Source organism: Rhinolophus hipposideros (assembly GCF_964194185.1).
Source record: "Rhinolophus hipposideros genome assembly, chromosome: 5".
In the NCBI taxonomy this organism is placed as follows: domain Eukaryota; kingdom Metazoa; phylum Chordata; class Mammalia; order Chiroptera; family Rhinolophidae; genus Rhinolophus; species Rhinolophus hipposideros.
In genome coordinates, this window is record NC_138051.1 from 30,937,199 (window position 1) to 30,952,051 (window position 14,853).

Here is a 14,853-nt window from a genome sequence, read left to right on the forward strand (position 1 = left end):
AGAACCAGCTACAATACTACCCATTTTATATAATTTTGTACTTGTATACATAAAGGAGAATATTTCATAACATATTTTCAGTAAAATATTTTTAAAGAATAGCATTAATTTTTTGATTGCTATCCATCATGAAATTTAGTTCATTTTCTTTTTAATTTTATTTATTTATTTATTTATTTATTTATTTAAATTTATTTATTTAAATTATACTTTATTTATTTATTTATTTAAATTATAGTTGGCATTCATTATTGTTTAGCTTCTGGTGTCCAGTGCCATGATCGGACTTCTATTAAGTATCACTTTGCTACCATTTATTGGATACTTTATGTGGTAGATGCAATCTTTCCAAGCTTACCTCTGAACTCCACTTGGCTTTATAGCTGATTACTGGCCTAAACCATTTAAAAAACTCAACAGAAGCTTACAGATTGCCTACTGTATTCTTGTATACTTTTCAATGTAAGAGATGTTTTAGGACACATAATTTTATTCCTGTGTGGTGAAATGTCTTAATTAGAAATATTCTTTCAATAAAAGTAAGGGGCATTTTAACGAGTGAATATGAAATTTCAATATAAATTGTGGGACTTAAATCTATAACCTCTGCATTTGTAGATGAAGGTTTTTAATTTAAATACGAAAAGTATAATTCTTTTGTTTTTCAAGTTAGCATAGAAGAATAATGATACCAGCGTTGGCAATGAAATGACACTCAGAACTGTTGGAGGGAATATAAACTTGTAAATTGTTTTTTCAGGCCGGCAGTTTGGAAATACCCAGAGCTTTTAAAACATTTATACCCATTAAATAACAATCAGAAGTGTAGAAAAATGAATAATAAGCATGTTCACCATAGCAGTGTATAATAATTTCCAGGGATCATGTTAAAAAACAGATTCTAAGTCAAAAAGAATGGATGGGGATTGGGATTATACATTTCCAATAAGCAATAAGGTGTCGCTGATTTTTTGGGTAGTAAAGGTTTATAAAATTCTTTATGCTTAACACTATACTTGTGTAGCTAGGGTTTATGCAGTTCTTCATATATATTTCTATAAAAAAGTAAACAATACAAGGAAATAGGACAATTCCTGGAAGGAAATAAAACTTAAAATTAATAATGGTATGTTTTTGAAAGTCAGATCATGGGTTATATAGTTTTCTTCTTTATACATGTCTGTATTTCCCAAAATTTCTACAAGTAGCATATACTGCTTTTATAATAATAATTATTATAAAATATTGCTTTTTGCAGGTATTTACTCTTTTTATGAACTTTACTATTCCTGGAATGTCCCAAGGTGATAGGAAGCCCACTATTTGTGTCATGTTTGACTTACCACGCAAGAGGATATCATCTCCTTTTAACTTGCTACTTGGATTTCAGGCCAATAAACTCTGTGCCAGGGTTGAGGAGAAAGGGTAAATTCCCAACAGAGTATCTTGAAGGCGATATTTTACTTTGGGTGACCAAAACCATGTCATAAACCTAGGGCAGAGATTAGAAGTTAAGTTTAAATATTTGAATTCAACGTTGTGAGAAACGATAGCCTTCAGCTGCTGGAGAGGCTTTGTGTTGTTATTCATTTCCTATTGCAAGGAGTCATACCTTATCCTAAGTCTACTTTTTACTCCCTAAAAGAAACAAAAAGGAAAATATTAGTTTACAGTTTGGGTTTTATTTTTCTTCAGTAAATTTTATTTCAAGGAAAATACTGTAGTTTAGACTAAAGCTCACAAAAACCATGGCAATAATTAGAAAAGGATGAAATGAAGGCAGTATACATATCTTTTTTTCCCCCTTTTCAGTTGACAAAATTTGAAAGCAATGGTTTCTTTTTCAACTAGAAAGTTAGAAAGATACTTTTCAAACTTACATTTCCGGATTCAAAATATAACACATATTTTCCTCCGTCTCACTTTTACAAAATATGGGAATCTGCCCTTTGTTGAAGGAGTTGATTCAGGCACTGATTGGGAAAAGGAAACAGTATGTGTAGATAAGCCTTCCCCTGCTCTTCATTTCCCCTGGATCTCAGAGTTCTGTCCCTGGTGCATTCACTTTCAGTGTACTTGGGGAAATGTATTGTGGTTTGTTTTTTTTGAAATTAGAAAAGGTGTGTTTCCATGCGCCACCATCCCCTGCCCCCTACCTGAGAAAAATAAAATGAGAAGAATAAAAGCTTGGATTCTCCACTGTCCCCAGTGAAACTATTGTTGGGTCAAAGCCAGCTTCCCCAAAGGGACTCTGCTGAGATTCCCTCAGGTGGATGGACATGACCCTGGGGACCCATCCTTGGATGAGTTTATTTCAAACATCTGATAATCCCTTTCTCACATTGGACCAACGATTCTCCATCTGTTTACACTGTCCATTTGGCACGCATTATTGCACCTCTCTCCCTGACTAAAGAGACACCTATTTTGTTTACTCACTTTTTAATGTATTACATGGATCCAAAAGTCCATCTATGCCTGTACCTGCCCTTTTACTTTGCCATACAAATATTAGCAGTCAATATTTATTGAAAGCTTGTTATGTACCAGGCAGTAAGATCAGCAACTTTTATGAATAAGCTAATTTAATTCCCATAATAATTCAATATGTTAGATATTACTATTATTTTTATTTTATAGGTAAAGCCGTTGAAGCTTAGATAGATTAATTGGTTTGAGGTGTTACATCTTATAAGTGGGATTGCTAATATCTGAATTCAGTTCTCTGAGAGCAGAGACAGTTTTTTAAAAAAAATTTTTTAATTAAAATTTTTAATTAGTTTAATTAGTACAAAACAACATAATGGTTAGACATTTATACACCTCACAAAGTGATAACCCCAACAAGTCTATTACCTATCAGATACTATACATAGCTATTGCAATACCATTGACTATATTCCTTATGCTATACTTAACATCCATTAACTATATATACAGAGGGTGCCAAAAAAATGTATACATATTTTAAGAGAGGAAAAAATCTATTAAAATTGTAATACTCAACATATACCAATAACAAAAGATAAATACACAAGTCATGTGTATACATTTTTTGACACCCTCAAGATATATATATATATAAAATATATATTATATATAAATGTCTTATATATAATATATTATATATGTTTTATATATATATATAAAACAGTTGACGTTCAATATCATTTTATATTAGTTTTATGTGTACGGTACAGTGGTTAGGCATTTATATAATCTAGGAAGTGATTCCCCTGATAAGCCCAGTACTTATCTGACACACTACATAGTCTACAACATTATTGATTATTTCCCATACTGCATTTCACATCCCCATGACTATTTTGTGACTACCAATTTGTACTTCCTAATCCCTTCACATTTCTTACCCATCCCCTAACCCTTCTCCCATCTAGCAACCATCACTTTGTTCTCTGTATCTATGAATCTATTTCTGTTTTATTTGTTCATTTATTCTGTTTTTTATATTCTACATATAAATCAGATCATATGGTATTTGTCTTTCTCAGTCTGACTCATTTTACTTAGCACAATATCCTCTAGGTCCATCAATGTTTTTGCAAATGGTAAGATTTCATTCTTTTTAGGGCAGAGTAATACTCCATTGTATAAATGTACCATAACTTTATTTATTTATTTATTTATTTATTTATTTATTTATTTATTTATTTATATTAGTCTCAGGTGAACAAAGCAACATAATAGACATTTAAACCCCTCATAAAGTGATAACCCACTCCCCAAGCTACTACCCCTCTGACATCTTATATAGTTGTTATAATACCTGTTATCTTCCCTATGTTGTACTCCACATTCCGTGAATATATATACCTATATATTTAGTTATAGTTATAGTTGACATTCAATATTATTCTACTTCAGCTTCAGGTGTATAGCGCATTGGACACAGTCTATGAAGTGATCCCCCTGATAAGTCCAATGCCCATCTGCCACCTTACATGGTCTTTACAACATTATTGATTATATTCCCTATGCTGTATTAACTATCAATTTGTATTTCTTAATGCCTTCACTTTTTTCACACTGCCCTTAACCCCATTCCCATCTATCACCCTGATAGATCTAGTACCTACCTTGCACCATACCTAGTTATTACAATATTATTGACTATATTCCTTATGCTACACCCTATATCCCCATGACTACTGTATAACAATCAACTTGTAATTCTTAATCCCTTCCCATTCACCCATTCTTAACCCACCTCCCATCTCAAAGAAGTCCCTCTAAGAGTCCTTGTAATACTGATTTGGTGGTGATGAACTCTTTCAGCTTTTTCTTGTCTGGGAAACTCCTTATCTGTCCTTCAATTCTAAATGATAGCTTTGATGGGTAAAGTAATTTGTATGTCGTTGCTTTTCATCACTTGGAATATTTCCTGCTACTCCCTTCTTGCCTGAAAAGTTTCTGTTGAGACACATGCAAAAAAATGAAGCTGGACCACCTCCTTACACCATATACAAAAATAAATTCAAAATGGCTTAAAGACTTAAATGTAAGATCTGAAACCATAAAATTCCTAGAAGAAAATATTGGAAGAAACTTCACAGACATTACCCAGAGTAAGATTTTTACTGATATATCCCCTTACACAAGGGAAGTAAGAGAAAAAATAAACATGTGGATTACATCAAACTAAAAAGTTTTTTCACAGCAAAGGAAACCATCAATAAAACAAAAAGGGATCCTACTGGGAAAAGATATTTACCAATGATATATCTGATAAGGGGTTAATATCACAAATTTATAAAATCTCACTCAACTCCACTCCAAAAAAACAAACAACCCAATTAAAAAATGGGCAGAGGACATGAAGAGACATTTCTCTAAAAAGGACATACAGATGGCAAACAGACATATGAAGAAATGCTCAGCCTCACTAACCATCAGAGAAATGCAAATAAAAACCACAATGAGATATCATCTCACCCCAGGCAAAATGGCTATCATCAATAAATCAACAAACAACAAGTGCTGGCGTGGATGTGGAGAAAAGGGAACCCTTGTGAACTGTTGGTGGGATTGCAGATTGGTGCAGCCACTATGGAAAACAGTATGGAGGTATCTCAAAAATCTGAAAATGGAACAACCTTATGATCCAGCAATTCCACTCCTAGGTATCTATCCGGAGAAATCCAAAACTCTAATTCAAAAAACTTTATGCACTCCTATGTTTATTGCAGCACTGTACACAACTGCCAAGACATGGAAACAACCAAAATGCCCATTGGAGGATGACTGGATTAAGAAACTGTGGTACATTTATACAATGGAGTATTACGCAGCCATAAAGAAGAAAGAAATCTTACCATTTGCAACAACATGGATGGACATAGAGAACATTATATTAAGTGAAATAATTCAGAGAGAGAAAGACAAATACCATATCATCTCACTTATATGTGGAATCTAAAGAAAAGAATAAGTGAATGAACTAATCAGAAACAGTTTTGGAGACATAGAGGAAAAACTGAGGGTTGCTAGACGGGAGGGGGGCTGGGGAAAAGTGGGAAGGTGAGGGGATTAGAAAACAGTCAATAACCACAAGATGGCCACGGGGTTTTGAAAATTAATTTGGGGAATGTAATCAATAATGTTGTAAAGATTTTGTAGGGTATCTGATGGACACTTGTCCCATTAGGGAGACCACCTCAGGGATGATGTAGATGCCTGATCACTGCACTGTACACCTGAAGCTGAAGCTGAACAATAATGAATGGCAACTACAAGTTTATATGTGTGTATGTGTGTGTGTGTGTGTGTGTGTGTGTATACTTATAAGAAGCGGAGTACAGCATTAGGAATATAGACAGTGGAAATGTAATGGCTCTGTGTGACGTCAGAGGGATAGTGGATGGGAGGAGGGGGGTTGGCACAGTGTGAGGGATATAAGTGATAAACGTCTAAGTATTACTTTGTCTTGTGCACCTGAAACTAAAAAAACAACAACAAAGTTTCTGTTGAGAAGTCAGCGGCCAGTCTTATTGGGGCTCCTTTGTAGGTAACTAACTGCTTTCCTCTTGCTGCTTTTAAGATTCTCTCTTTGTTTTTAACCTTTGGCATTTTTTATTTATTTATTTATTTATTTATTTATTTATTTATTTATTTATTTATTATTTTATTTTATTTTTAACATTTTATTGGGTAACAGTGTGTTTTTTCCAGGGCCCATCAGCTCCAAGTCAAGTCGTTGTCCTTCAGTCTAGTTGTGGAGGGCGCAGCTCAACTCCAAGTCCAGTCACTGTTTTCAGTCTTTAGTTGCAGGGGGCGCAGCCCACCATCCTGTGCGGGAACTGAACCGACAACTTTGTTGTTAAGAGTACATGCTCTAACCTACTGAGGTAACCGGCAACCCAACCTTTGCTTTGGCATTTTAATTTTGATTATGATATATCTTGGTTATTGTCCTGTTTGGGGTCATCTTGTTTGGGGCTCTCTGTGCTTCCTGGGCTTGTATGTCTATTTTCTTCACCAGGTTAGGGAAGTTTTCTGTCATTATTTCTTCAAATAGGTTTCCAACTCCTTGTTCTCTCTCTTCTCTTTCTGGTACCCCTATAGTGCAAATGTTGGTATGCTCAATATTGTCCCAGAGGTCCCTTAACCTCTCCTCAATTTTTTGGATTCTTTTTGCTTTTTGCTGTTCTGGTTGGGTGTTTTCCTCTGCTTCATCTAATCTACTGTTGATTCCCTGTAATATTAGGTTGCTGCAAAAGTATTGCAGTTTAAAGTTTAAAAATAACTGCAAAAGCCACAATTACTTTTGCACCAACCTAATATATTCTTCATTTGCATTATTGTATCCTTTATTTTTGACTGGTTCTTTTTCATGGTTATGCTTCCTATCTCTCTGACCATTTTTATGCTTCCTATCTCTCTGTTGAAGTTCTCCCTCAGATCATCGAGCATTCTTATAACCAGTGTTTGGAACTCTGCGTCTGATATATAGTTCATCTTCATTTCAGTTAGCTCTTTTCTGGAGCTTTGCTCTGTTCTTTTATTTGGGACATGTTCCTTTGTTTCCCCATTTTGTCTTCCTCCCTGTGTTTGTTTCTATGTACTAGGTAGGGCTGCTATGTTTTCCAGTATTAGTAGAGTGGCCTTATGTAGTAGGTGTGCTGTGGGGTTCAGTGACACAGTCTTTCTGGTCACGTGAGTCACATTCTACAGGTGTGTCCTTTGTATGGGTTGTGTTGCCCTCCTCTTGTGGTTGAGCCTTGGTTGATAATTGCACATCAATGGGAGAGACTAACCCTTGGGCTCACTCATTGTGAGGACTGGCCTAGGCTACAGTGGAAGAGTTGTTGTGCAGGGGCTGACCCTACAGAGCAGGATGTGCCTCAGCAGGACTCTGGTAACTGCCCAATCTGCCCCTTAGGTGTGTCATTCTATGAGGAGGCTGGGTGATGCTCCAGTTTGTTTTGAAGCTGGCCCCTGGGGGCACAAGCCCTAGGACCACTTTGGAGGGGTTCTGCTATAGGTCAAGTTCAGCCACAGCCTGTCCCCCCTACCCCTTTCCAGGGCCACCTAGCAGGAGCCAGAAATAAATCCTCAGATGGCTGCCACCCATGCTGTGCTTGGAAGCACCTTGAGAGGCCAAGCCGCGTACCAAGGCCGGCTGCCACTAGTGCTGGCTTAGGGCTGCTCAGCCAGAGGTACAGGACACACTCAAGCCAGATGCTGCTTTTCTGGGAACCTTTGAGAGACCCTAGGAAAGTCTGCAGCTTGAGCAAAGGCAGGTGGTCTGCATGAAAAAGCCACTGGAAGCATCCTGGGTGTGAGTGAAAGTTGGGCAGGGCAGGATCTTGAATTGCCAGGGCATGGCGAACGAATGGTAGAGGCTCAGATAGGCAGCCACCTGTGTCCACATGTGGGGAAGGGTGAGGGCTCAGCAAAGAAACAATGGCCTCTGCCAGCTCCTTCATCCAGGAGAAAGCCGCCTCTCCAGCCCTGGTCCCAAGTCAGACAAATCAGTTTACTGTCATACGTCCCTGCCACCTCTCTATCAACTGCCCCAGTGCTGGAGCTCAGAGCCAGTGATTCCATTGATGGGTAAGTATGAGTGCAGTCCCTTTAAAAGGAGCACCTGGAACATCTGGGAAAGCAGCCGCACTGTCTCACTCAGTCACAATCTCCGCTGGTTTTCACAACCAGAAATTATGGGGATTTCTCTCCCTGGTACTGGAACCCTGGGTGGGGTGGGGCTGGGATCTCTCACTCCTTTGGGGGCTGAAATATCCCTCCTGATCTTTAATGGTCACACCCGGTGACCAGCCCATTCCACGTAACTGCTGTTCCTACCAGTTTGGAGGTGATGTCTTCTGTTTATCCTTAGTTGAAAAGCTTCAGTTCAGCTTGATTTTATGTGATTCTCAATAATGGTTGTTTTGTAGATTATTTGCAATTTTGATGTGGTTGTGAGAGAAGGAAAGCACAGTGTTTACCTACTGTGCCATCTTGGTTGTCCTCCCACAATTTCTTTATCCAATCGTCTATTGAGGAGCATTTCAGTTGTTTCCAAATCTGAGTTCTTAAATACTAAACTATTTGCCCTGAAAATTTACTTGGTAGGGTGTAATCACACAAGAGCCTAGCCAACTGTCCCCCTGTGTCTTTCCTTAAGGAAAGAAGAGTCTGTAAGAATGTGCCTTTCTGGGACTCTGTTCCATCCTTGTGTTTATACCTTATATCTCTCTGTCTGGTCCCCAAAAGATGGTTTGCAGCCAAAGACGGGTAAAATATCTCACAGGAGATACAACCTAAGCCAGGCGGAACAAAGTAGGGACCCCCAATGAGCTGCCTTAGAAAAATATGGGAAGGGGCCGTGCCTCCCCTTCCCCCTGCCTGGGAAAAGCTGTTGCCGGCTCTGGCTTTTCCCTTGCACCTGTTTGTGAGAGAAGTCATGAGGACAACAAAGATCAGTTCTCTCCACTTATCTCAACGGAGCTGTTACAATATGAAAGACTTGACCCTGAGAAGGTACATACCTTAGGTAAGACATCATGGGAACTTGTGCTTCGTTTGTTTACAGACAAAGGGTGATTGGAATAAACATTTTTCTGCTATGATGTATGAGTCTCACAGACCGTGTAAGAAACAATGTTACTTTCTTGTATTTGTATACCGATCAATAAAAACCTTCAGTCGGCCTCATTCTGGACTCCAATCATCTGAGACTGAGAGACCCCTGGCCTTCTGAGAGATTTAACTGCATTAAGTCTCTGTTTGTTTCTGTCTTAAAAACTTAAACCAATGTCCCTTCTCGCACCCTCACTGCCCTTGTTGTGCTGGACTCGACAGCAGGGAAGGAAAACGATACTTATTGATAACTCATCTCACACACCAGCCACAGTGACAAATTCTTTTTTTAAAAAGATTTTCATTGGGGAGGGGGAACAGGACTTTATTAGGGGAACAGTGTGTACTTCCAGGATTTTTTTCCAAGTCAAGTTGTTGTCCTTTCAATCTTAGTTGTGGAGGGTGCTGTTCAGCCTTAAGTTGTTGTTCTTTTAGTCTTTGTTGTGGAGGGCACAGCTTAGCTCCAGGTCCAGTTGCCGTTGCTAGTTGCAGGGAGCGCAGCCCACCATCCCTTGCGGGAGTCAAACCGACAACCTTGTGGTTGAGAGGACACACTCCAACCAACTGAGCCATCGGGAGCTCAGTGGCAGCTCAGCTCAAGGTGCCGTGTTCAATTTTAGTTGCAGGGAGTGGAGCCCACCATCCCTTGCTGGACTCAAGGAGTTGAACCGGAAACCTTTTGATTGAGAGCCCACTGGCCCATGTGGGAATCGAACTGGCAGCCTTCGGAGTTAGGAGCATGGAGCTCTAATTGCCTGAGCTACCAGGCCGGCCCTACAAATTCTTTTTTCCCCCCAATTTATTGGGGTGATAATTGTTAGTAAAATTACATAGATTTCAGGTGTACAATTCATCTACAAATCCCATTGTGTGTTCACCACCCAGAGTCATCTCTCCTTCCATCACCATATATTTGATCCCCCTTACCCTCACCCTCCCCACCCCCTTTACCCTCTGGTAACCACTAAACTATTGTCTGTGTCTATGAGTTTTTGTTTCTCATTTCTTTGTCTTGTTCTTTTGTTGTTTTTGGTTTATACACCACATATCTTAAATAAACTGTTTTATTTAATTCTTGGAACACCCTGTTTGCTGGGTATCATTGCTATAATTAAAAGAATTCTGATTATCAAAGTAATGTGTGCTTAAACAAAAATTTGAAAGATTCAATGCCTCCGATAAGGGGTTAATATCCAAAATATATAAAGAACTCATATAACTCAAGAACAAAAAAACAAACAATCAAATTTAAAAATGGGCAGAGGACCTGAAGAGACATTTCTCCAAAGAGGACATACAGATGGCCAATAGACATATGAAAAGATGCTCAACATCACTAATCATCAGAGAAGTGTAAATAAAATTCACAGTGAGATATCACTTCATACCAGTTAGAATGGCACATAATAACAAGTGTTGGAGAGGCTGTAGAGATAAAGAACCCTCATCCACTGTTGGTGGGAATGCAGACTGGTGCAGCCTCTATGGAAGGCAGTGTGGCGGTTCCTCAAAAAATTACGAATAGAATTACCATATCACCCAACAATCCCTCTCCTGGGTATCTACCCAAGAAATCTGAAAACATTTATCCATAAAGATATATGTGCTCTGATGTTCATTGCTGAGGGTCCTTTAATCCCTGCCTTGGGTCATATTGGATTCTATCTAGGACTTCATGTTGATTTTTCCTTTCACTGAAAAATAGGGATTCTTAACTCTTAATTACACTTAATGAAAATAAATACCCACTACTTACAAATGTTTGATTTCCTCAGAAGTGGTATGAAGCCCATTGGTTTCTGTCATCTTGTATCTGAAAGATAATGCAAAATAGAGAAGTGTTAGCTCAGATTTTCCTATGGGATTTTAAAGAAATAGTATATTCTGGATAGACCTTTGAGATGCTCTGCAAAGAAGATGAAGGCTTTGTAAAAAATTATATATTATTTTGTATACTACTTTCTACATAATGTAAATATATATTTAGAGATAAAAATGCCAATGAAAATTCACAACCTTCTATTTGTAGAAACATTACATGCAGGCAGTCGAGGGTCTCTCACCTGTGCCCTCTTAGATATCCTGGGTGTGCCATCCTTTGGATTCCTCATAACTCTGCCACAGTTTGAGCCTCACAAAGGACTCTCTTTAGCTTTTACACAAAAAGCAACAGTGTGCCAAGAAACTCTCCCTTCATTTTATTTTACATTTCTTTCTGGTCACATACTGTCCCTGGAGGCCGTCCCTCAGGAGTGACAGGGAAAATCACGGTGCATCACTCGATCCCCAAGTGTGTTTTTCTTCCAGTGATGAACTGAAAACCGAATCCATGAGACTGTTGCCTAGAAATGGTCCCTCTGGTTTACTGCTCGCCTGGTACCTCCAGAAAAGTTCTGGATTTTAAAAACCAGCCTCATATTGGATGTCACCAAGTTGCTTCGGGGCTCCTGGAACAACCTTCCCTCGTATGTGCTTCTGATGACATTTAAAATTTGTTTCAAAAAAAAAAAAATTTGTTTCAACAAATCCCCAAATCTGGCGTATCTTCTCAATCATCCACTAAAAGTAGCCTCCTCGCCATCTTTATCGCTTTGTATAGTGCTATTAAAAGTTGGTCTCTATCACCTTGCAAACTCCTGGAAGCAAAGACTGAGCCCCGCTGGAACTGTCCAGTGGCTTTCAGACGTCACAAGTGTAAGAAAACCTGGGAGTAAGAAGTACAAATTGGCAGTTATAAAAATAGTCATAGGGATGTAAAGTATCGCCTAGGGAATATAGTCACTCATATCGTAATCACTATGTATGGTGCCAGGTGCGTACTAGGCTAGTCAGGGGATCACTTCATAAGTTATGTAAATGTATAATCAATATGTTGTACACCCGAAACTACTATAATATTGTATGTCAACTGAAAATGAAAACACAAAAAAAGAAAACCTGGGGTCTCATTTAACATTCATACCTTCAACCCAAGAATTATGTCTTTTATATTTTTAAATGATCTTCCCTCCATCTCTCATACCTTCAACCCAAGAATTATGTCTTTTATATTTTTAAATGATCTTCCCTCCATCCCAATGGCTATAAACACTCTACCCAGTGTTACCATGTTTAGATAATAATTTTTCATACCTGCTATGTGCCGATTACTGTGCCAGTAGATTTCACATGGATTATCTAATACATAGTAGTCACAACATTCTTTTGAAGATAGTCTTACTGTTTTAAAATGATGAAACAGAAGCCCACAGAGGTTAAGAGTTTATATTTGGCTGTAATTCAGCTTGGTTATTTTCTTTCAGCAAATAGGATGCCTGAAGTAAAAAATTTCATTTAATCTGCCTATGGCTTCTACCTGTTATTCTTTCCTGGTCATTGTTATGTCTTTTGGTCACTCTGGAAAACTTCTATTATTATTATTATGGTTTATTTTAATATTTTTTACTTCAAATACTATACATGTTAAGGTCTTCAGAGACTAGTCTCTATGACATAACTTCCTGTTTATCTTGGTACAACAAATTTCACAGAAAAATGAGTGCCCACTGTGAACAAAGATTTATTCAAAACAATCTTTACGCGCAAGGAATTTTCAGGGTAATGAGCTACTTTGGCAAATGTTCCAGCAAAAACTGTGCAAGGGCAAAACCTTAGATCCTTCCTATTCTTCGCTGCTTCAGTAGATACCTGGTAGTCTCACACTGATTGTGAAGTATACTTGAACTTTTGGGCATGGTTCATAGGCAGATGGGGGTCAGACCAGTTTCAGATGGTACCTTCTTCTGTTAGACACTATAACTCATGTTAGGCTCCTTCTCTTTTCTCCAAGCTTTAGTCATTTTAGCACAGAGGTCTAAGGTAGAAGCAGCTAGCTAGAATGTTTTTAATCCAAGCAGACAAAGGCAGTGAAGCGGACCACTCTATTCAACGTTCACCAGTTCCTAAGAAAGTAACTAGGGGTACATACTTCTGAGTAGCGTTAACCAGGTACTTTTACCACTGCCCACAACTTTCTGTTTCTTCTCCTACTGCTAAATTAAGAATGCTTTAATTTTTCATTTTGGAAGCATCACTGATGTATCCAGAAATCTTAGACTCACTGATGATTTTATAATGCATTTGGAGGCTCCTTTTAAAAGTTCTCCCCAAATGACTTGCTTTTGAAAAACTATTGATTCTTTGTCACTTTAATGATGGCTGTCTAATCTCTGTATAATCTTTTAAAAATATTTTGTTATGAATAATACTTATGTTGGTATCCCTTTAGTATGTGACCTTCCAAATCAGTTCTTTCCCTTTTTCTTTTCAGAAGTACCTCAGAAACCAGTCCTCTGTGATGTGTCACCTTCCCCAAGAAAGACAGTCATTCTGAAAAAAATTAAATTTTTCTTGACATTTCAGAGAAATTCCCCAGAAGTAAGTTTAGGATTATGTGTTATTCTTTCACTCTTCATTATTATATTTTCCTCTCTTTTCTTTCCAGTCTCTGATTTCCTTTCTCTTTGTTTTCTTCCTAGAGTTGGTGCCATGGCAACAGAAGCTCTGTGATATTACCAATGATCTCATTGTCTCTCTTCTCCCACTTAGCTTGTTGGTGGGTAGCTAAGCTCATAAAGCTCACTCTCTTGGTGGCCTAAACAAAGCCAATTCGGATATTGCTAAACTTTTGGACAATGCTAAACTTAAGCCAAACAGGACATTTTATTACTAAAGAGAAAATGTCCTTTGGGCCTGGAAGTTGTTGCTTAAGTTAGGAATACCCAAGAGAAACCAGTTCCTGATTAAGTATTTGGATTCAAACTCTGGGAAGAAAACAGTACTGGACCTAAAAGCCATTGGCAGGAAGTCATGCACTTGGGGTAAATCTGACTTTGTCAGGCCCTCTTTTTGGCAGGCAGGATGTTGTGGGAAGTATGGCAGCTAAGCCCCAAGGGCTATGTTGGGCAAAGCTCTGCTTTGGGCAATATGTCCCAGGACACCCAGGTCCCTATCATTGTACAGTCTTCCCCAGGCCATATGTAAGGGTTCTTAGGGTGAGTATGTCCCTTGTGGAACTTGGACAGAAGAGAAAGTAGCCAAGTATACATACTTGGTCATTTCATACCTGACTTTAGATCGGTGATATCTAAAATTTCGGAGTTGGTATAGATAGTGCTTAATTTCACCATGCTGCCTCTTGTTTCCTCCATATATGCCCTGTGTATTAAATAATGAATTTCCAAATGAAAGTGAATTAATTGAATTTTGAAAATTTTCTGAAATTTTGAGAGTTTCACGTGCATCTTTGATATGATTCTTATTCTCAAGCTTGAGTGGTGAAACCCGGAGTTGGGAAGAAATAAAATTTTAATAGGCCTGGAGGCAGTGGCTCAGGTAGACTCTAGTTTATGCTGAAAATGCCTCAGTTATACACATAATTCTCTTCATTCACTCCACTGTTTCATCTATGTTCACACTGTCTTTAGAGCATTGTTTTATGATTTTTTCCTCTCTTAGATTCTCCCAAATTATTGATTTATTTTAAAATACCTTTTAAATTATGCAAGTTAGACTATGTATCATTATAGGAACCTAAAAAATCAGAACAAAAAATGGTGTAATCTTATTTGGTGTTTATCATTCTATTTATATTTACATTAAAATTGGATTATATGCTACACATTGCTTTGAAACATACTTTTTAAAATATAGAAACTAGAGTGAATCTTTTGCCATGTTAGTAAATCTAGGTCTACCTAATCACTAATAGGAGCG